This window comes from Bos mutus, chromosome 15, assembly GCF_027580195.1.
Source record: "Bos mutus isolate GX-2022 chromosome 15, NWIPB_WYAK_1.1, whole genome shotgun sequence".
NCBI lineage: Eukaryota > Metazoa > Chordata > Mammalia > Artiodactyla > Bovidae > Bos > Bos mutus.
In genome coordinates this window covers 44,229,642-44,252,699 of record NC_091631.1, presented here as the reverse complement: position 1 = coordinate 44,252,699, position 23,058 = coordinate 44,229,642, and the positions used below count along the sequence as shown (strand labels likewise).

The following is a 23,058-nucleotide window of genomic DNA, read 5'->3' as shown; positions in this document are numbered from 1 at the left end:
GGGCTGGCCTGGTGAAGCAGAAAGTGGAGTTGAGAGTCTATGACTGAAATGGGATGAGGGAAAGTGGTAGGATGATTCCAGCATTTACAAATGATATTACTGTTGACATTGCGAAATTTTCATTGTGCAGGACAATGTCGTTAAGCCTCTTGGGTCCCTTGCCCACTAAATGCTCCCTGGTGGTTGGGGCAACAAAAATGTCACTGTAATTTTTCTAGACGCCCTTGGTTAGGAACTATGAAATGGTAGTTTCACCAACATGGGGAATAAAAGAGGAGAAATAGGGTGGGAAGAGTCCCTTTGTGGACTATGTTGATTTTATGTTTGATTGACTTCTTGGTAGAAGTGCAGGCACTTGGACCTAGGGATCCAGGGCAGAAGAGAGTGGACACTGGAAATACTGCTTCAGGAAACACACACATGGCAGCGAAGGAGCTTTCTAGGGAGGATATTTAGCACGGGGCAGGAGCGGGGGAGGCTGGTGGATGGCAGAACTTTGGGGACCATCGTGTACCCTGTTTGATCCTGTGTGTTGGGGAGGACATGTAGTATCTCAGGGCCTACAGGGGAGAGGAAACTGAAGCTCAACAAGAGCACTTGCAAGTTTGTCTTTAAATCAGTTTGGCGGATTCTCCCCATGACCAACCAGCATCCAGATGAGGCTGGATTTGCCCCTTGGGCTCTTTGATGTCTTTCTTTGTGACCAGTTGGACTAAGTGTCTCAGTGACAGGGCTGTTATTATCCCTGCCTCTCCTTGGGTTTAGAAGTCTTTGTGCATCAGTAAGGAGGCTTTTCACAATTTGCTTTTTTCCCTTCAGTGGCAGATTTTTCCTTGGCGCCTTCTGTGTTCTTGGTTCACTGATTAATAGACACTTGAGGAATTGCAGGGAGGCATTTAACATGCATCAGATACCATCACTAGCAGAGAAAATGATTCACTGAGCTCTCTCTCTGCTGTCTGCATCTCTTTCTGCCAACATAGCTTGATGTTGGGGAATTGAGTCTGAATCTGGAAAAACACAGTTTAAATGTGTGATTCAGAGTCAGTGACGTATGCATGCGTGCCGAATCACTCAGTCGTGTCTGACTCTCTGCAACCCTATGGACTGTAGCCCTCTATTCATGGAATTTCACAGGCAAGAATACTGGAGTGGGTTGCCATTTCCTCCCCCAGGAGATCGTCCCAACCCAGGGATGGAACCCAGGTCTTCTGCATCTGCTTCACTGGCAGGCAGATTCTTTACCACTGTGCCACCTGTGATGTGCAGCTGTCTCCAAAGTGGGGGTCTTGGAGAGGTAGATAGTGAGGGGTCTAAGAAGTTTTGCATTCCCATTTCCTTTACATTACCTTCTTCAAAGGCAGGAGTCATTCCAGGTTAGAGATAAGTTCTAGGCTCTAGCCTTTAGCCAGTACCCATGGGACTTCAGACTGGGAGGTGGACTTTATTTTCAGTGTGAAGATGCTGGTAAGAATGGCTTCTAGTAAGCCTTTGTTGTTGTTCAGTCACCCAGTCGTGTTTGACTCTTTGCCACCCCTTGGACTGAAACATGCCAGGCCTCCCTGTCCCTCACCGTCTCCCGGAGTTTGCCCAAGTTCATGTTCATTGCATCAGTGATGCCATCCAGCCATCTCATCCTCTGACACCCTCTTCTCCTTCTGCGCTCAATCTTTCTCAGCATCAGGGACTTTTCCAATGAGTCATCTGTTCGTATCAGATGACCAAAGTACTGGCCTTTTATATGTTCATGAGTTCTCACGGTGAATATACTGGGGTGGTTTGCCATTCCCTTCTCCAGTGGATCACATTTTGTCAGAACTCTCTGCTATGACCCGTTTGTCTTGGGTGGCTGGCCCTGTACGGCATGGCTCATAGCTTCATTGAGTTACACAAGCCCCTTTGCCATGAAAAGGCAGTGATTATACAAGGTACAAGGTTACCCTGTACCAAAGTTTTCTTCTTTCCTTGCAAATATAAGGAGCCAGTTTGGCCATGATGTTTTCATGGAGAGTAATCCATCCTTTGACTCCAGAGTCCATTTCAGACAGTTGGACCCTCCTGTGATCCATGTCTCCAGAGTTGGAGTCAAAGGACCTAGGTTTGAATCCTACCTCTGCCCCTACTTGGCTGTGTAATCTTGCACAAGCCCCTTAATTTTTCTCATCCTCAGTTTCCATATCTGTAAAATGGACATAATAATACCTAACTTTTAGGATTGTAATAAGGCATGAGATAGTGCCTGCAGAGTGCCTGGAATATGAGGTACCTACTGCAGTAACTGTTACAGATCTCTGTCTCACCTTGTGTGATTCTTTATCCACAGCCCTCTGACTCCTGCACACACATTTTGGGCTATATGCAGAAATCTGACACTTCAGCATGGTGGGCTCTCTATTTAGGGATATGGGGAGCTAGTGAGTTTTCTTTAGGGAGAGGGGACCTCGGTAAGACCATCTGCCCTATTTACCGCCTTGATGCCACTCATCATTTAGAAGGTCTTTCACAGAACCTACACTGCAGTGTGGGATGGGAAATGGAACCCAGTTCTGGCTCCAAACCCATACTCTTGCACTGACTTTGATGTCTCCCCCCTGACTCCTCCCTTCTTGAGGCCTGCTTTGCCCTGCCTCCCTGCCCACCCAACACCACCCACCACCCCGCCCCAAGAAAATAAAAACTAGACTAGAACCAGAAAGCCCTGTCAGGATATTCTGTCTGGGCTTCATGTTTTGCTTACTGGAAGGTCTGGGTACTCTGGGTCCTGTGGGTTACGTGCCTTCTTCCTGCTGGGCTCTTGACCCGAGATTCCCTTCCTGAATGGCTTCACTAGGAAACCGAGAAGGAAATGGGTTTGGGTGGGGGCTTTCCGAAGTCATCCCATTTTGCCCTCATCTAGAAGTGAGACAGGCAGCGAGAGCCCCTCCCTGACCAGATTTCTGAAATCCTTCCCCCTGCCCCACCCACATCTCGGCACTGAGGGTGGGATGATCCTCCTTTCCTGGGTCATGGAGGGATGCTGGGCCAGTCGCCCTGTGTGATTAGGGCTCTGGAGTCCCTTGGCTATGTCAATACCATTGCAGGAAGACCCCAGAGGGACCGTTGGGAAATAGGCAGCCTTAGGAGGTCCTGAGCAGGCCTGTGAGGAAGCAGCTGGATGGACTGGCGCCCTAACCTGATTCAGGACGGCACTGTGGAGGCTGCGCTGGGCAGAGCAGCTGCAAGAGGTTCTTCCCCCTGGAATGTGGCTGGACTACTTTACCTCTCACACCCTACAGACAACTTCCAAACAGAGACCCTGCACTTTAAATCCTCCTGGACATCACAGGGCCCTGGTACAGGAAGCCTTCAGGTCTCTGGGCTCGTACGTTACAGGACAGCCCTGGTTTCTGGAGTGAAGTGCTAAATGTCAAGACTTATGCAGGCCATTCTAGACTGCACACCTGCACGTGAGCTCATAAATGTGTCCCTGTTCTTGGTTTCCTCCTTCCCTCACTGCCCTGACCTCCCGGCAGCAGGCAGAACAACTTTGCTAGCCGTGTCTGCTTGGCTGTGAGTACCAGCGTTACCATCTTTCCTGTCACCGCTTTCTCGGCCTCACCAGTGTGGAAGGTGACATGGGGTAAAGGAATCTAGCCGAGTAGCACCAGGTGTCAAGGGATGGAAGGTCTCCTTGTGCTCATCATCTCCAACCTTTTCCCATTTTATGGACAAGAGGACTGAGGCCCAGAGAGGGAAAGCCACCTGCCTGCATTCCCCTTTGCCTGGTATTGTTGTTTACCTTGAACAAATTAAATGCCTGACGTAGGGTGCAGAGAAGACATCATGCTGTAGGAAAAGAGTTTGGCTTCTGGACCTGGATTCCAGTGGAAATCCTAAATCCTGAAACGTGTGGTCTTGGACAAATGAATTAACTGCTTGTAACCTGTTTCCTAAGATGATAATACCTTGCAGTGTTGAAGTGACCGTTAGAGGTAATATATGCAAGCATCTCAGGCAGTTACTCATCATGGCAGGTGTTCAGAAGAGAGGTGACTGTTACTTTGAATATAGCCCCAGTGGTTTGTTAATAGATCCTGGCTGCATTGAACTGTTAAAGCTGTGTATCTAAAAGAAAAGGCTTGACAGAGGTATTGTCAATCTTAGTGTAAGCTTCCTGTGAGAAGGGGCTAAGGAACCTAAGCCAGCCTCCACTACAGGGCTGTGAACACCTCTCCTGTGGCCAGGTTCCTGGGAGGTTGGCATAGGTTCTCAGCCACAGCTCTGTGCGAGGCCTTGTTGCTTTGTATTCCCACCAAAATCTCTCTTCATGCTCAGGATCTCATCATCCTACCCATGTATTTCAGAAATCTCTTGACTCACATAATTGCTAAATGGTGTGTTTCATGAATTAATAGATTCACAGAGCTAGAGAGGAGCATAAGGTCATCTTGGCAGATTGCAGGCCTGGGGTTTGTGTCCATTCCTTACCAACATATTGCCAAATAGTTTTCTGGCCTGGGCTTGAAAACGCCCACCAACAGGAGGCAGCCAGCCAGTCTGATGTTCAGAGGCCATGCTGTAGTGTTGTGGACACTCGATTCCTTGAAAAATCTGCCTCCCAGTGACTCCATCTTGGACCTCAGGGGACAAATCAAATCACTCTTTCTCATGATAGCCTTTCAGACGTGATGACAACAATTGTGGGCCCTGAGTCTTCCTAGGTCTTAAAACTCCAGTTCCTTCAGTGGTTTTGACTGTTCACGGCCCTGGCTTCTCTCTCCTGGACATGCTCCAGCTTTCCACTCTGGCCTGTAGGTGTGGTTACCAGAAGTGAACACAATATTTGGATCAGTTCAAAACAGAACTGTTTTTTTTAAAACCTCCCTTTTCTTAGACCCTGCACCACTATTAAATGAGTCCCAAGATAATCACAATGGTGTGATCACTCACCTAGAGCCAGATTCCTGGAATGTGAAGTCAAGTGGGCTTAGAAAGCATCACTATGAACAAAGCTAGTGGAGGTGATGGAATTCCAGTTGAGCTATTTCAAATCCTGAAAGATGATGCTGTGAAAGTGCTGCACTCAATATGCCAGCAAATTTGGAAAACTCAGCAGTGGCCACAGGACTGGAAGAGGTCAGTTTTCATTCTAATCCCAAAGAAAGGCAATGCCAAAGAATGCTCAAAGTACCACACAATTGCACTCATCTCACACGCTAGTAAAGTCATGCTCAAAATTCTCCAAGCCAAGCTTCAGCAATACGTGAACCGTGAACTTCCTGATGTTCAAGCTGGTTTTAGAAAAGGCAGAGGAACCAGCGACCAAATTGCCAACATCCGCTGGATCATCGAAGAAGCAAGAGAGTTCCAGAAAAACGTCTATTTCTGCTTTATTGACTATGCCAAAGCCTTTGACTGTATGGATCACAATAAACTGTGGAAAATTCTGAAAGAGATGGGAATACCAGACCACCTGATCTGCTTCTTGAGAAACCTATATGCAGGTCAGGAAGCAATAGTTAGAACTGGACGTGGAACAACAGACTGGTTCCAAATAGGAAAAGGAGTACATCAAGGCTGTATATTGTCACCCTGCTTATTTAACTTCTATGCAGAGTACATCATGAGAAACGCTGGGCTGGAAGAAGCACAAGCTGGAATCAAGATTGCCGGGAGAAATATCAGTAACCTCAGATATGCAGATGACACCACCCTTATGGCAGAAAGTGAAGAAGAACTCAAAAGCCTTTTGATGAAAGTGAAAGTGGAGAGTGAAAAAGTTGGCTTAAAGCTCAACATTCAGAAAACGAAGATCATGGCATCCGGTCCCATCACTTCATGGGAAATAGATGGGGAAACAGTGTCAGACTTTATTTTTCTGGGCTCCAAAATCACTGCAGATGGTGATTGCAGCCATGAAATTAAAAGACGTTTACTCCTTGGAAGGAAAGTTATGACCAACCTAGATAGCATATTCAAAAGCAGAGCCATTACTTTGCCAACAAAGGTCCATCTAGTCAAGGCTATGTTTTTCCAGTGGTCATGTATGGATGTGAGAGTTGGACTGTGAAGAAAGCTGAGTGCCGAAGAATTGATGCTTTTGAAGTGTGGTGTTGGAGAAGACTCTTGAGAGTTCCTTGGACTGCAAGGAGATCCAACCGGTCCATTCTAAAGGAGATCAGCCCTGGGATTTCTTTGGAAGGAATGACCCTAAAGCTGAAACTGCAGTACTTTGGCCACCTCATGCAAAGAGTTGACTCATTGGAAAAGACTCTGATGCTGGGAGGGATTGGGGGCAGGAGGAGAAGGGGATGACAGAGGATGAGATGGCTGGATGGCATCACTGACTCGATGCACATGAGTTTGGGGGAACTCTGGGAGTTGGTGATGGACAGGGAGGCCTGGCGTGCTGCGTTTCATGGGGTAGCAAAAAGGAGGACACGACTGAGCGACTGAACTGAACTGAAGGTCCTAATGGCTTTGTGACAGCTTTTCCACACTAATTGGGTTTGTGGTAAATCAACACCGCTAACTAATACAGATTTTGTATTATTTCCTAGAGCTGCCACAACAAGTTAATACAAACCTGGTGGCATAAAATAACAGAACGTTATTCTCTGATAGTTCTGGAGGCCTGGAGTCTGAAATCACAGCGTTTGTAGCCTTGGTTCCTTTGGAGGCTCTGTAGGGGACTCTATTCCATGCCTCTCTCTCTGCTTCTGGGGGTTGCTGGCAATTCTTGGCATTCCTTGACTTGTCGATGCATCACTTCAATCTTGGCCTCTGTCTTCACATGACCATCTCCCCAACATGTGTTTTATATACCCCTTGGAATGACAACCCACTCCAGTATTCTTGTCTGGATAATCCCATGGACAGAGGAGCCTGGAAGGCTACAGTCCATGGGATCACAAAGGGTCAGACACGACTGAGTAGCTAACACTTCCCTGAATCCAGAGCAGTGGCACTGGATTTCTATGCAAGCTTTTTTTGACTGGACATGAGGATTCCCAGCTCTCTAAAATATATTTTTCATGTTTTTTAGTAGTAATTAGTCACTGAAAGATGGATTTTTTTAAAAGGCAGGAAATAATTTTAAAACAATGTGATGATGATTTTTTTCCCCCCATAATCCTTGTTTTCAGGAACCTAGTGGTATGTTCTGGTTAATGATAACTATGACCTTAAGCAATTCTCTAACCTTCTCTGACCTCAGTTTCCTCATCTGTGAAACAAAGAGATTGGATGAGGTGAGCTGTATGTCATTTTCAGCTTTGAAATTCTTAATACAGTGGTTTCTGGAAAGCAAGGCTTCCTGTTGATGATAAAAGGTCTCAAGCTGGCTTACTAAACTGAGAATTCACAGCTCTTGTGAAAACAGATTATCATTTATGAATCTGAAAATCCGAAAAACTCTGTCCTTTTGTTCACCTTTGACAGGATATGGAGTCTAAGCTATGACACATCCCCTCCCTCTTCTTGATTACTCAAGTGTAAGATCCTACAGGGCTGGCATTTAGTTAGCTCTTAAATATTTATTACATGAAAGAAAGAATATACTTATGTCACATATTATTATTGGGAGCCAATAATGCAGTATCATTCAGGTCTGATCATCTAGTAATTGTGTGCCTTTTAAGATTCCTCCTGGGACTTCCCCAGTGGTCCTGTGGTTAAGAATCTGCTTTCCAATGAGGGAACACAGTTTTGATCCTTGGTCAGGGAACTAAGATCCCACATTGCTCGGGGCAATTAAGTAGAAGATCCTGCGTGCTGCAAGTAAGACTCGATGCACCCAAATATATTAATAAATATTTTTAAAAAGATTCCCCCTGAGTGTGCCTCTCAGAAGCAGTTATTTTTATTTATATTCCAGTTGTATTGAGATATAATTGACATATAGCACTCTATAACTTTAAGGTGTGCAGCATAATGACTTGACTTACATTCATCATGAAATGATTATCCCAGTAAGTTTAGTGAACATCCGTCATCTTGTCTAGATACAAATTAGAGAAACAGAAAAAAAATTACAACGAGAGCTGTTAGGATTTACTCTTAACAAGTTTCATATATAACATACGGCAGTGCTAATTATATTTATCAAGTTGGGCTCTAAAATCACTGCGGATGGTGACTGTAGCCATGAAATCAGAAGACGATTGCTTCTTGGCAGGAAAGCGATGACAAACCTAGACAGTGTGTTAAAAAGCGGAGACATCACTTAGGTGACAGAGGTGTGTATAGTCAAGGCCATGATCTTTCCAGTAGTCACGTACGGATGTGGACCTGGACAATAAAAAAGGCAGAGCGCCGAAGAATTGATGCTTTCGAACTGTGGTGCTGGAGAAGACTCCTGAGAATCCCTTGGAAAGCAAGGAGATCAAACTAGTCAACCTTAAAGGAAATCAACTGTGACTACTCTTTGGAAGAAATGATGCTGAAGCTGAAATTCCAATACTTTGGCCACCTGATACTAACAGCTGACTCCTTGGAAAAGACCCTGATGTTGGGAAAGATTGAAGGCAGAAGGAGAAGAGGGCGACAGAAGATGAGATGGTGGGATGGCATTACCGATTCTCTGGGAGACAGTGAGAAACGGGAGGCCTGGCATGCTGCAGTCACGAAGAGTCGGCCGCAACTTGGCAACTGAACAACAAAAACAACACATTATATCTTTAGTACTTACTTGCCTTATAACTGGAAGTTTGTAGTACTTTCCTCCAATTCCCCCTCCCTCATCTCACCCAGCCCCTACCTTTACCACCCCACCCTCACCTCTGGTAACCACAAATCTGATCTATTTTTCTGTGGGTTTGTTTTATATTTTGTTTGTTTTTGAAGTATAACTGACCTACAGTGCTATGCCTGTTCCTCTTACACAAAGTACTGGTTTTTTTCTATCTCAAAATGATCACCAGGATAAGTGTGATTAGAGTATGTCACCATATAAAGGAATTAGTTACTTATTGACTGCGTTCCCCATGCTGTACATTTCATTCCCATGACTCATTCATTTTGCAAGTGGAAGTTTGTATCTCTTAATCTCCCTTACCTATTTCTTTCCTCACCCCAACCCAGAAGCAGTTTCTTCTCACCTTGTCACATGGCTTGTGGGATCTTAGTTCCTCAACCAGGGGTTGAACCTGTGACCTCTGCATTGAAAGCATGGAGTCTTAGCCACTGGACCACCAGGGAAGTCCCAAGCAGTTACTTTTAAAAGATGGTGGCAATGTTTCAAAGTTGCTTTCTGGAGCAGTTTCCTTGTCTGTGATACAGACGGCTATGAGGCCTGGACTTCGGGGCCTATGCTTGAAACACCATCAGTTCAGTCGCTCAGTCGTGTCCTCCTCTTTTCGACCCCATGAATTGCAGCACACCAGGCCTCCCTGTCCATCACCAACTCCCAGAGTTCACTCAAACTCAATGCGCATTGAGTCGGTGATGCCATCCAGCCATCTCATCCTCTGTCATCCCCTTCTCCTGCCCCCAGTCCCTCCCAGCATCAGAGTCTTTTCCATTGAGTCAACTCTTTGCATGAGGTGGCCAAAGTATTGGAGTTTCAGCTTTAGCATCAGTCCTTCCAATGAACACCCAGGACTGATCTTCAGAATGGACTGATTGGATCTCCTTGCAGTCCAAGGGACTCTCAAGAGTCTTCTCCAACACCACACTTCAAAAGCATCAGTTCTTTGGCGCTCAGCCTTCTTCACAGTCCAACTCTCGCATTCATACATGACCACTGGAAAAACCATAGCCTTGACTAGACGGACCTTTGTTGGCAAAGTAATATCTCTGCTTTTGAATATGCTATCTAGGTTGGTCATAACTTTCCTTCCAAGGAGTAAGCGTCTTTTAATTTCATGGCTGCAGTCACCATCAACAGTGATTTTGGGGGCCAAATAAATAAAGTCTGATACTGTTTCCACTATTTCCTCATCTATTTGCCATGAAGTGATGGGACCAGATGCCATGATCTTAGTTTTCTGAACGTTGAGCTTTAAGCCAACTTTTCCACCCTCCTCTTTCACTTTCATCAAGAGGCTTTTGAGTTCCTCTTCACTTTCTGCCATAAGGGTGGTGTCTGTATATCTGAGGTTATTGATATTTCTCCCGGCAATCTTGATTCCAGCTTGTGCTTCTTCCAGCCCAGCGTTTCTCATGATGTACTCTGCATAGAAGTTAAATAAGCAGGGTGACAATATACAGCCTTGACGTACTCCTTTTCCTATTTGGAACCAGTCTGTTGTTCCAAGTCCAGTTCTAACTGTTGCTTCCTGACCTGCATATAGGTTTCTCAAGAGAAGGCTTTGGCATAGTCAATAAAGCAGAAATAGATGTTTTTCTGGAACTCTTTTGCTTTTTTGACAATCCAGTGGATGGTGGCAATTTGATCTCTGGTTCCTCTGCCTTTTCTAAAACCAGCTTGAACATCTGGAAGTTCACGGTTCACGTATGGAAACATGCATTTTTCAGGTTTCACAGAACGAGGTCTGTGGTCTCATTCCAGGGGCACATGCTCAGATGGTTTTCTGTTTCAGGATCCCCCTTCTGCCATCAGTGACCCCTGTCAATATCCATAGGGGGCTGCAGTCTCTGGCACCTCTCTTTTGAGTTCTTTAGGGACAGACTGTTGGTAGTGCCTCTCTGGATTTTTCACACTATGCAAGAAGTCTGCTGACTGTCATGGGGTTCACCTTTTCAGGAGACCAATCAGAGAAGGCTAAGGGCATGACTACTTGCTGTTATTGTTGGGAAGATTTTTCTGTTTTTTTGTGAGAGGGAAATTTTCTGGCTTATTTTTGCCATCTTCTTTTAGTTCTTATGCAAGAAATCTTTATTCTTTACAACAGACCTCCTTCCTAAGAGGAAGAGCTTCCCTAGAATCTGATTTCTCTAGAATCAGATTGGAGTTGCAAACTCAAATGTCTGTAGAGGCTTAGTGGATAATGGAAAAGCTGACTGTATGTATGCTGTCTAATTCGTTTTACTCTGTCCACTTGGTTTATCTTTGTCTCCCTAGTTCTGGTTGAGATACAGGCACGAAGAAACTTCTCTCCTGTAGGGAAAGGAGAAATGCAGGTGTGATGACAAATAGCACTAAGTATACACCCTCAACATCCGGAAACAGTAGGGAGTGGTGGGGACTGCAGTGAACTAGAAGGCCATCCCACCTCTCATGGGCTCCTAGTGTTGTCATAGATTTTGATTTACCAGGATGGGCTGAGTATTTATATGAAAATTTCCTGTTGTTAAACTTGGGCTCAATTTAAAATATCTGTTGTTGTTCAGTCGCTCAGTGGTGTCCAACTCTTTGCAACCCCATGGACTGCAGCATGCCAGGTTTCCGGGTCCTTCACCATCTCCTGAAGCTTGCTCAAATTCATGTCTATTGAGTCGGTGATTCCATTCAACCATCCCGTCCTCTGTTGTCCCCCTCTCCTCCTTTCTCTCTTTCCCAGCATCAGGGTCTGTGTGGTTTAACTAAAATGAATTTGGGGGAACAGATTGGTTTGCGGGTAAGCAATCTGAACCCTCTCATACATGTTGGGGTGGGCTCCTGGGTCATCTCTCTATATAGGTTGGTCTGGTAGGGGATCCTAGTTGAGCTGTGTGTGGAGAGGGCTGCTTATGTTCATCCTTGCATGTAGATATGAAGGAATAGAAGATACATAGCATAAAAAAGCAAGTTATAGAAATATATGTACAGTTTTATTCCATTTATGTAATTTCTTTTTAAAATGACGTGTATATATATTTTTAAATGCGTGAGAATTTCATAAAGGCAAAAAACAAAAAGAACGCATAAGAAAGTGGCAAAGTTGTTGCCTCTGAGATTGACACTGACACTGAATTCAAGGCAAGAAAGGGGTCTCCTGCTTTCTAGTTTATACTTGTCTGTGACTTGGAATACAGTTGACCCTCTGAATCCAAGAATGCAGAACCTGCAGATAAGGAGGGCTTACCATACTATGCCCTTTTATAGGACATGATCATCTGTGGATTTTGGTATTGGGGAGGGTCCAACCCCTGACAAATGCCAAGGGACGACTGTACCTAATTTTTGTAAGGTAAAATGAAAAGTGTTTTGGGGAAGTATAATTGCTATATAACGAGTGTAAAACTTCAGTGCTGAGAGTACAAGGAAGGAAGAAGGCTGAGTGATCTGGAGTGATCAGGAAGGACCACTGGGAAGAGAAGGGGCCTTGAAGGTTGGGCAGAACTCATTGAGGAGGAAGACTGCAGGAGCCAAAACCCAGGGGTGGGCAAGATGGGGTGACTTGGGGACTGGTGAACCGTTAAATTTGGTAGGAGCCGAGGGTCTAGGGAAGTAGAGAAGGCTTTAGTGGATGATGAGCCACGGAGAGGGTGTGTGTCAGGAGGTAATGGAATGAGAGCCGTGTTCCAGCATGATCCATCTGGCAGCAAGGATGAGGGAGTTTGGAGGCAGGACTCCAGGTGGGAGCCGCTCATGTGGCCTCATCCAGCTCCCAGCCAGCTGTCACTGATCCTTGCCTGTATGTTGCCTGGTGAGTGAACAAGGGTTATGGCTATCTACCTGGTGAGTAAGCTCTCAGGAGCGTGGGCTTTGGAGCTTGGCCAGCCTCTGCTGGTGCTCAAAGTGGTTCTTGTGCCTCTACTGACAGTGTGTCTCCCCAGACATTTTGGAGATTCTGTGACGCAACTGGCCATAGACTGAAGTGTAACCACTAAGAACAAGCCCATACTTTGGAGTCAGGCGATATGGGCTTGAAATCTGACTTTGTCATTTACTGGCTATATGACCTTGGGGTTGGCACTTGACCTCCTTGGGCCTCAATATTCACTTTTGAAAAATGGGGATAGAATGATTCACCTTTTAGAGTTGTTATACCCAGCAGATTGACACTTGGCAATTAGGTGTGCTTTGCTGTACTTTACATTGCGGTACTCAGTCTGATCTGTAGTTATAAATATTTATATTATTTATGGTTAATATTATCATTGTATCTATTTATGACCATATCAGTTTATTCTTTTGAACTGTAAGCTCCTGTTCAGTGGGGATAATTATGTTCTACTCACTGTCTTATCCTGAAACTCTCACCGCTGAACACATGCTGCTGCTGCTGCTGCTGCTAAGTCGCTTCAGTTGTGTTTGACTCTGTGTGACCCCATAGATGGCAGCCCACCGGGTTCCCCCGCTCTGGGATTCTCCAGGCAAGAACACTGGAGTGGGTTGCCATTTCCTTCTCCCATGCATGAAAGTGAAAGTGAGGTCGCTCAGTCGTGTCCGACTCTGCTGAACACATAGTAGGGCTAAATAAATGTTGGATGGATAGAGTTTGTGTTTTTAATCCTACTCCAGCTTTAACAAGCAGTTGACTTGTGATCAATTAGGATATATTGGTAGTTGAGAGCATGTCTCCTTTGTGATTAAAACAGGATTTGTCAGTTCAAATGTCCTTGTTAGGATAATGCATCAGGAGGGCTTGTGAGTCCTTCATTCTTTCATTCTACGGCGGCAGATCTGTTTTGTGGAGCTTGATGTTTATAACATTCAGGAGGTCTCGTTTAAGAATGCATACAGTTGTAGAAAGCACGTGCCTGGGAAGGGGCTGGTGAAAGTGAGGGGCCCTAACGCTCGAGATTCCTCAGTTTCACAGTGATTTATCTCTGCATTTAAAGATTTATAGAATACTCCCTACAAGCAGTGGTGGGAGTTATGAAGGATATAGAAATTTTTAAAAGGGAAAACATGATTCTCATGGATACAGGTTTTAGTAAAACTGTCATCCCAAGTAGACTCTGCACAAAACCCCTTGCATTTTTCTTCAGCCAGCAAATATTTATTGAGCACCTACTGTGTGCCAGGCACCATGTAGGCATTGGAACATAGCTGTGAAGACGGAAGTCTTGCCCTGTGAAGCTCATATTCCAACTGCATCATAACTTGTGACCCACCTAGAGGCAGTGGAGAGCCGCAGTGCTGCTCTCAGGCCATGGGGATAGAGGCACCTTGATGCCTTTGTTTGCCTGGCCCTTCTCCTCTCCAAGCCTGCTCTGGGAGTTAGAGCAACATGGTTAAATTGATGCAGAGAGGGCCGTAGCCATCCCAAGCAGTGATGAAAGAATCACAGATTGTTACCACCGGGAGTGAGTATGATGGTTGGTAACTGCTCAGGCTCTTCCCGACCATGATCATGAGAGAGAGTGATGAAGGATCCTTCATTTCTCCACCAAAGGCTCTCTGCTTTGGGGCTGATTTCAGCCTCAGTATGGCAGAGCAGAACTGAGTGAGCAATTCATTCTGACTCCAGGGCTCACAAGCGGAGGTATTTCTTATGTCCTCTTACCAGAGCGGCAGCCAACCCCATGGTCTCCAAGAACAGAACTGGGGCCTGGAGACACAGATTGCCTGCCTCATTGTTTACCCCAGCTAGTGCTCTGCTTGGCCACAGTGGGGCGGTGACTCACAGCTGGAAGTGTGTTCCTGCATTGCTGCCAGATTGCAGATTGTGTGTGTGGAGGGTGGGGATGGGGGAGGGGGTAGGGAGGAGAATGAATGAGTAGGAGCCAGTGGCTGCAGGATTTGTAACACCTTGGGAGGCAGCGGCTCCAGAACCAAAATTGAAATAGAGCGGGCGGGCTGCAAGCCTCCCTCCCAGTCTGACTTGAACTGGGAACGCTGGGAAGAGACAGCATGGAGCCCCAGCAGAGAGCAAGCATGTCTGCTGCCTTTCCCATGGAGAACGACAGCCCAGGAGCAGGTTAGTTCTGTACTGGTTTCTAGGATTCACTTTACCGTGATGTATTCTGATTTGTGAAAGTCAAGTCATGAGTGAGAGAAAGGGAGTTTTCGATGGAGTGGTTGGGAGCACCTGCAGTTAAGAAAAAAAATCCAGTTTAATTGGGAATAAACAGGACAGAAGTATTAACTACACCTCCGTGCTGTCATTACGAAAGATATTCTGTTGGCAAGTGAGACTGGGGAGGACAGCTGTTCTGCCTCCTTCCTTTGTGTTTTCAATTATGTGCAGTGTTGTTACATTTCAGTCTGGCTCCAGCAATAGTCTGAGATGAGCCTCAGCGTCTTAAGATGTTACAGCTGGAGGATCTCTAAAACATCACCTGGTTTAGCCTTCTCATTTTATACTTGAGAAGTCTGACTTATTGAAGAGCATTAAGTAGAAGCATAAAACTGGATGTTCTTTAAGGTAGAAAATGTTTCTGTGCAGTTTTGAAACTTCTGTAGAGTGTGTGTCCCTGGCTCAGACAGCCTGCTGGGGACCCTGTTTTGTCTTAGGCTACGCTTTCTGAGCCATGAGGGCTTCCCTCGTGGCTCAAACGGTAAAGAACCTGCCTGCAGTGTAGCAGACCCTGGTTCGATCCCTGGGTCAGGAAAATCTCCCTGGAGAAGGGAATGGAGAACCCACCAAAGAACCCACTCCGGTATTCTTACCTGGAGAGTTCCATGGACAGAGTAGCCTGGTGGGCTACAGTCTGTGGGGTTGCAAAGAGTAAGACATGACTGAGCGACTAACGTTCACTTTTTTCTGAGCCATAGGGCTCCAACCAGTGAAGGACAGAAGTGTGGCTCAAGGAATGTGCTTATTGATCTTAAACTACTTGGCTTGGCGAGGGAGTTTGAGTTTAAACAGGAGGCTGAGTGTTTTGCCTTAACTCAAAGGGAAAAAAAAGTGTTCTTTAGCCAGGCTAATAATACTGAAGCTTGTAAAATAGAAAAGACAAAACAACTCTGTTAGAGTGGAGATTTAGAGCTAGCAAAAGAAAAATATGACAGGAACTGAAGGTTGAGTGCTCTGGGGCAGGCACATTATCAGTGTGAGTGCTCTTTTTAACAGTCTCGCAGAATTGGAGTTGGCTCCTCTTTTTACAGATAAAGAAACCAACACGCTCAGAAAGGTCTTTAACTCCTTCCAGGTCGTACACCTCCAGTGTGCGGCAGAGCTGGGGTTTGAACTCCAGCGTGTATGACTCTGAATAACCTGGGGTTCATGCTTTGGAGGCCTCAGGTGGCTTCTCCAGGTGGAGGGTCTAACCCCATCATTGGATTGATGAGGAAACTAAAACCCAGCAAGACTGTATGTTTGCTCAGGGGCGTTAAACTAGTTGGTAGTAACAGAACTGGTCTCTTCACTCCCATTACATTGCTTCTCTGCCAACTTGCTTTAAAAAAAAAAAAAAAGAGAGAAGCAATCTGGGTTTGATTTCTTCATTCAGTCAGGAGTTGGGCTTTAGTCTTTTCATGGTTATTGAAGTCCTGTGGAGCCACAATTAAAACTTCCTATTAAACCAGCAGTCCTAAGTATTGGAGCCCCATGTGGGGGCTCGGGGAGAAGAGAGGCTTGCAGTGTGGGTTACTGGGTCAGAAGAGGTAATTTATGAAATGAATTGGCCACTGAATGCATCTGAAAACACTTGGAGAGCCTAATGAAATACAGAACTTTTCAAATTTTGCCAGAAGACTTCAGTCTGTTAAATTCAGTTTTTGGGAAGGAGACCCCTCCCTCTTGCAAGATTTGAGAGCTTTCAGTTCACTCCATTAATTTTGTGACTCCCTTGAGCCCAGCTCTGTCTGCGCTGGGCTTAGCCCCCTTTGGCACTTTTAGGTGAGGAGAGCGGGTCCTGACTACCCCTCAGGGTGTTGGGTCTGAGGGTTGGCTGAATTTCATGTCTCTGCCTAGCTGGGTGTGAGTCAAGCATGGACATCGTGGGGATGGGGAAGGCCCTTCCTTGGTCTGTGCCACACTCCCCAGGGCTGGTGGACTCTCCCAGCCTGGGTGTAGGATCTTCATCAGGGCCTGGGGGCCCCAGCCTCCTCCACTCTCTCTGGGGCATGTGTGATACGTTGGGCTGCTGAAATCAGAAAGTGAGATGGGTTCTGCACAACCTCTTCCTGAAGGTGGTGTGAGTTTGTGCTCTGGCTGGTGAGATAAAAGAGTTCAAGAGCCTGCTCCATGGCATTGCTGTTCTGTGCTGTGGGGGATACATTAGAAATCAGTGAAGAACTGCTCCCAGCCCTGCGGTTAACTTAGGATCTTACTTGGGCTAGGGGAGAGGGGGAGGAGAGCAAACACCGATGAAATAGTAGAAAGCAATGTGAGAGTGTATAATCATCACCAAATTGCAGGTTTCACACCAAATAATCTCCCAGTTCACAAAAAGGAGATACAGGTGATGTTTGTATTGTCCTCCTCTGTGTTTTTAATCACCTAGTAATTGCCTCCAGGGTGTTTGCATTCCACGCTTTGATTCTCTCTGCTTAGTGTTCTTCCTTCTCCTTTGCAGGGGTGGTAGAAGGGGTTGCAGGGGAGGGTTAATTTCTCCAAATTATATTGTAACACAGTTGGGAGAGAGCCAAGGATGAAGCGATTTTAGCATGCTGGTCTCTGATGCATCCTTCCTCAGGTAGTAAGAGCAGAAGCCACTGCCTTCGGATGGCTTATGACCCTTCAAGTTCTTGTCGTTTTGTGACCCGAGTCCAAACTTCTATAAGGTTAGCTAGCCTATTTGGAGGCATGACCTCACTTTAAAGTAGGAGTTTCCTTAGTCATTATTTCTCATTCATTCATTCAGCACATATAACAGAGCTGGACTCTGTTATGGGCTGATAATAGCAGTAAAAAGACAGGCAAGGTCCTTACTCTCCTGGAATATACCATTAGTCAGGGATACTGATGATCATCAGTAAGAAAAATAACAGTAATAATTAAAATAGGATGATGTGATATGACTGGGAGCTACTACTTCAGTGGGTGGTTGGGAAGGGCTCTGAGATGATAATTCTGCTGAATGGCAAGGAACCAGTTAAGTACAGGGGAAAGAGCATCCAGTACAAAGGTTGTTAAGTAGGAAAGAGCTTGGTGTTCAGGGAGCAGAAAGGCGATGAGTGTGGCTGGAGCAGGGTAGGGAAGAAGGAGAGTGGTGTAGGAAAAGGATGGGGCTAGGCAGGGGCCAGATCACCTGGGATCTTGGAAGCCAAGGTAAGGAGCTTGAATTTTAACTCTGTGGGTGATGTGGAGCTGTTGTATGGTTTAAAGGGGAAGTGTGTGTTATCTGACATTTTAAAAGATCCATCAGGCTTTCAGTGAGGATGATGGATGGTATAGAGGCCAGAGTGGAAGCAGGAAGAGCAGTTAGGTGGCTGCTGTGATGACTAGGGTGTGGCTGTAGACATGGAAGGAAGTGTATGGATTCAGAGTATGTTTTCTAAATGGAGACAGCAAGACTTGCTAATATATGACATGTGGAGGTTAAGGTAGGAGTGGAGGATGCCTCCTAGGTTGTTGAGTAGTGATGCTGTTAGTGGACAAAGGGAAACCTGGAGGGAAGATTATTGAGTTTGGTGGGAGTGAGGCGAGGAGACTCGTTCTGGTTTTGCCCTGTTCCAATTTAGATGCCTGTTAGTTACCGCCATTGTCAAGACACAGCCAGGTTCAATGGACGTTAATTGAGTACCTTCTGTATGCCAGGCATTGTGTGATGCCCTTTCATATATCCTCACAACAACCTTTCCCTGTGTGTAAACGGAAGAACTGAGGCTCAGAGACCTGAGGTGGCTTGTTCTGGTTTATACCCAGATCTTCTGACCCCAGGACTCTGGACTGATGTGGTGCCCAGGGTGGATATTGAAGGAGGTTGATGGCACTCACTTGGAGAGAGAACGGGGACTATCTGTTGGCTTGTCAAGGCCTGCTTCCCGTGTTTCTGGAAGAAGGGCCTGTCAGAGTCATGCTGGTGTGCAGAGAGCTGCTTGACATTTTCAAAACAGTGCAAGCTCCAGAGACCACATCAGTAACCTCCTAAGCCCCCCTTAGGAAATGCCACATGAATAGCAGTGACACTTTGTACTAAATGAGCAATTCTGTAAAAGTGTTAAGTAAAAGAGAACAAAAGCTGCCTGAGAAATGTTGAGGGAGTGTAGAGATGCCATCGGGACTCTTGGCCCTTACGTCTTTACTCTGCAGCCCAGCCCAAATGGGAGCTGAAGGCAGGGAGGCAGTTTCTTAACATTTTTGGAGTTTGTATTATCAATTCGGGGACCTAACTAGGAGCACTATTTTGTGACCCGGAGCCGTGGTTTCCTGGAGACACTGGGATTTAGAACAAAGATGGTAAGGGCCTTAACAAGCCTGGAGGCAGTGCTGACTGTGGCTTGAGGTCTGCAGGGTGACCCTTTTACAGTAATCTGGGAGCTGTGTTGAGGAGCCAGAAGGGCCAGAGTGGGAGCTGCTGCTGAGCATACCAATGAGAAGAGAGCCTTGATAGAGTCCCTCTGAACTCTGAGGCCGGATACTTTCCTTACATTTTAAGCTGTTTCTTCTCTTTACAGCAGGGGCCAGATAAGAGCTGGTGCTGACAGAGCAGATCTGTCACACTCTCAGCATACCAATACCACCACTGGCAGAAAAGTAGATTTATCAGGCTAGTCCGACCCCCACTCTTGGGCACCATTCACATAAACTCCTAGAACTTCTACCCATGCCGAAAAGGATGGCCGTGCTAAATTGGAACCTTTATGTTTAACCAGCCAGAGTCATTGTTCACATTATAGTCAAAATCTGTATGAATGGAAGATTAAACTTGGGAAAACATTGCAAGAAGCTGTATGACTCATTTACCTTTTACTCGCCCTCTGTGGTGGGCTCTTCCTTCTACTGAGCTCAGATCAGCCTGCAGTTCTCCCTGGTCCTCACTCTGTTCTCTTATGTCTCCTGCATTGGCTGTCAGACTTCTTTAGGACTGAGCCCAAGTCCTTCCAGCCCAGGGCTTGTGAAGACCTGCATGTTTACGTGGATGGTTACCCATGGCCCGCCTGTATGGGGACTGTCCTTCCCTGCCACCTTCCACCCGTGCTCCCTGGTCCTCTCTCAGGCAACACTGGCTGCTATTCAACCTGGACGACTGTTCTGGGAGGAAGAGTGGGATCTGAGAATAAAGGCTAGGCTGTGTTCTATCTCACTTGCTGAGTAACTTTCTGAAGAGCAACAGAAGCCCTTGTATGGAGGGAAGAGAGTTTCTGGGCTCCATTGAAACCAGCCACCTGGCTCCTGGCCGGGCCATCTCCATCACTGCCGGGGAGCAAGGTGGCAATTCAGGTTTAAGAACAGGTATTTCAGGGGATTTGTCTGTGCCTGCTAACTGTGTCTTAAGACAAGGTGATAGGACATGAGATTCGTCATGGGTTGTAGAAAATAAAAAATCATGAAACGGAGCAAGCTTGGAGTTTTGGCTGAGGGGTCAAGGACAGCAGGTAAAGCCCAAGGACCCTGTGGTCTCCAAATGGGTGTGGGGATCCAGCATTCAGTAGGTAACCTCCATTTTGTGAGGGTGAGCCTGGAGTGGTATAAAGACATCAGAAGGGTGGCAGGAACACAGGAGTTGACTGTTGAGGGCACGTCATTTACTCTTTCTGGGCCTTTCCTTACCTGTGGTTTGCTCTAATGAAACACAGCCTGCCCTGTTGGGTGTTCAGGCAGATTAAATGAAATAGTTCAAGGACCTAACTCTTCTTTGCTCAAAAAGTGCTGAACCAGAAGCTCTGCCATAAGCAGGCTGGGCAGGTTTAATCAGAAATCATCAAATTTTAAGACCTTAGTATTTAGGAGGCAGTACTTTGATTCATCTCTTTTCTCAGATGTATTGAATCCTCTTTTTTTTTTTTTTAAATTTAGTGATCCAGTAACATCCCATAACCCAGATCTTCATTTCCTTATGCGTGATATAGAAATAAAAATATCTGTGCTGTCTACCTCAGTAGGTACTTGGGCGGGTCAAATACTATGATGAATGTGACCACACTTAAAATTCCATGTAAGTGCAGGAAATGGTGGTGATGGTGCAGTGGTTGATAATTATTTTTGGCAAAAAGGGCAGCATCCGTATTAGGGAAGAAAGGTTGGGGAGCTCCCTCTAAGGCCTGATCAAATGACAGCTATATTTTTGTCCACTTTAAAAAACTATCTTTCTTCTTATGTTAGAATGTGAAAATCTTCATAGTGCCCACATCTTCCAGCTCAGGATTCGTTTACCCAAGAGTCTGAGCCTATTTAAATTGGTACACGTTGAGCGTAGGGAGCCTAGCTAGGAGTTGGTGTTCTAGTTGTACAGTGTTTATGAAGTCTTTGCTGAATGCTGCTCCAGGTACAGAGAAGTTTTGCTCTTTGCCTCCCTCAGGCAATGGCACCCTACTCCAGTACTCTTGCCTGGAAAATCCCATGGATGGAGGAGCCTGGTGGGCTGCAGTCCATGGGGTCGCTAGGAGTCGGACACGACTGAGCGACTTCATTTTCACTTTTCACTTTCATGCATTGGAGAAGGAAATGGCAACCCACTCCAGTGTTCTTGCCTGGAGAATCCCAGGGACGGCGGAGCCTGGTGGGCTGCGGTCTATGGGGTCGCACAGAGTCGGACACGACTGAAGCGACTTAGCAGTAGTAGCAGCAGCCAGAAATTCACCAGGCTGACCTTGTGATAGGACCAAAGGCTGACTGGGGGTGGCTTTGGGGTGCTGAGTGCCACATAGGTGTTGTCATTCAGAAGCTTGGCCCCGGGCTGAGAGGAAGGAAGCGGGTGGGGAGAGAGAGGGAATAGCAGTAGATGCTATTTCACATGCTTTGTTTTTAGGGACTTCTGATCATGCCTAGGAGGCTGCCAGCCCCGTGGACTTCTGAGGAAAGGGGACAGCAGGTTGTTATGCAAAGAGCATCAAATTTAGATATAGAAGACCTGGATTCATGTCCCAGTCTTATTGCTTAGTGACGAAGTTATCTTGAGCAAGTCACTTAACTTCTCTGAGCCATTTCCTCATTCATAAAGCAGGAGTTGATGGTACTAATAGCTAAGTTATGTAAGAAAAGACTTTTTTAGAGGTAATAGTGAATGGGAATTATTGTTATTCCCACTATGAGCAGAACAGTGTTTTTTCTCCAGAAAGAAATGAGGCAGGTTTAAGTTAGAGTTTGTGTTTTGAAATTCCATGGTGTTTTTCAGATGTCTTGTGTTTAGGGACTTCTTTAGGGTGAATGGAGATGACTAAAAGAAACTGGTATAAATCAAGCCTAGCCTGTGAATGCAATACAAAGATTTCTGAAATAGATGTCAAGGGGGCTTGCTTCTCACCCTTATTTAGATGCTCATGCCTTAACTCTGCTTTTTTTGGGAAGAACAGCTTGCTGCCAGCCAGATGAGGTCATGGAATTCCAAGGGCTTTGCCTGGAACCAGGAGCTGAGAATTTGGAGGCTGGTGGCGGTTGGGAGGGTTGAGAGGGTGCCAGGGGTAGTGTTCGGTCGCAGGGCCAGGGAGCAGCCTGGCCTGATGGCTCTGCCTGCTTCACATCTGGCTCATTAGGATTCCGGCTGCTCAGACCTCAGTGCCAGCCTTACCCAGACACCCCAGTGCAGGATGCCCTGATGGCCCCAGGCACAGTAAGACAGACTTGGGCTTAGAGATTTTTTTTTTCTTTTTTAACCTTTATGCTATGCTCATTTAAACCTACTAATGTCTGGGGTGAGTCAGGGCTCAATTTGGAGATGGGACTGATATCTTAACAACACTATCGAACTAAGATGATATATTGACTCTGACAGTAAAAGCATTTTAACTGTCTGTATTAGGAGCCTTAAAAAAATGACCATGCCCTTTGTTTAGTAATTTTATTTCTGGGACTTTAACCCAAGGAAATAATTTGAATTGCAGATAAAGCCCATATATGGAAAGATATATTGACTATTAATAATGGGGAGTGGGATAGGGGAAGCACCTAAAATGTCCAGCATTAGAAGAATGTAAATCTTTCTAGAATGTAAGCATCACGGTGTAAGGACTTTTTTGTTCACTTTGTATCTCTAGGACCTAAGACAGCACCTGGCACACAGTTGGCCAGTAAACATTTTTTGAACAATTATATGAAAAAAAATTTTACACTTAAATAAGACTATTATTCACCTATTTCAAATGAAGACGTCTTAATTACATAGGAAATTTTCTGTGTTAATTGGATGTGAAGAAAGCAGGATACAGATTTCTAAATACAGTAAAATCACATTAAAAAGAATAAAATGATTTAAAGGAAA

At 45.7% G+C, this 23,058-nt stretch overlaps 1 protein-coding gene across 9 annotated transcripts in view; it reads left to right on the top strand.

Moving 5' to 3' along the window:
* The window catches only part of PLEKHA7 (pleckstrin homology domain containing A7), a 231,841-nt gene that overhangs the window by 118,306 nt on the left and 90,477 nt on the right, over nucleotides 1-23,058 (top strand). Inside the window, exon 1 of one of the 9 annotated variants that reach the window (XM_070384039.1) lies at nucleotides 14,558-14,729. The exons of the other annotated variants lie outside the window; for them this stretch is intronic. The gene's annotated coding sequence lies outside the window, so the exon portion shown is untranslated. Of the gene's footprint in view, nucleotides 1-14,557; nucleotides 14,730-23,058 lie in introns of those variants that run through there. 9 annotated transcript variants of the gene reach the window in all.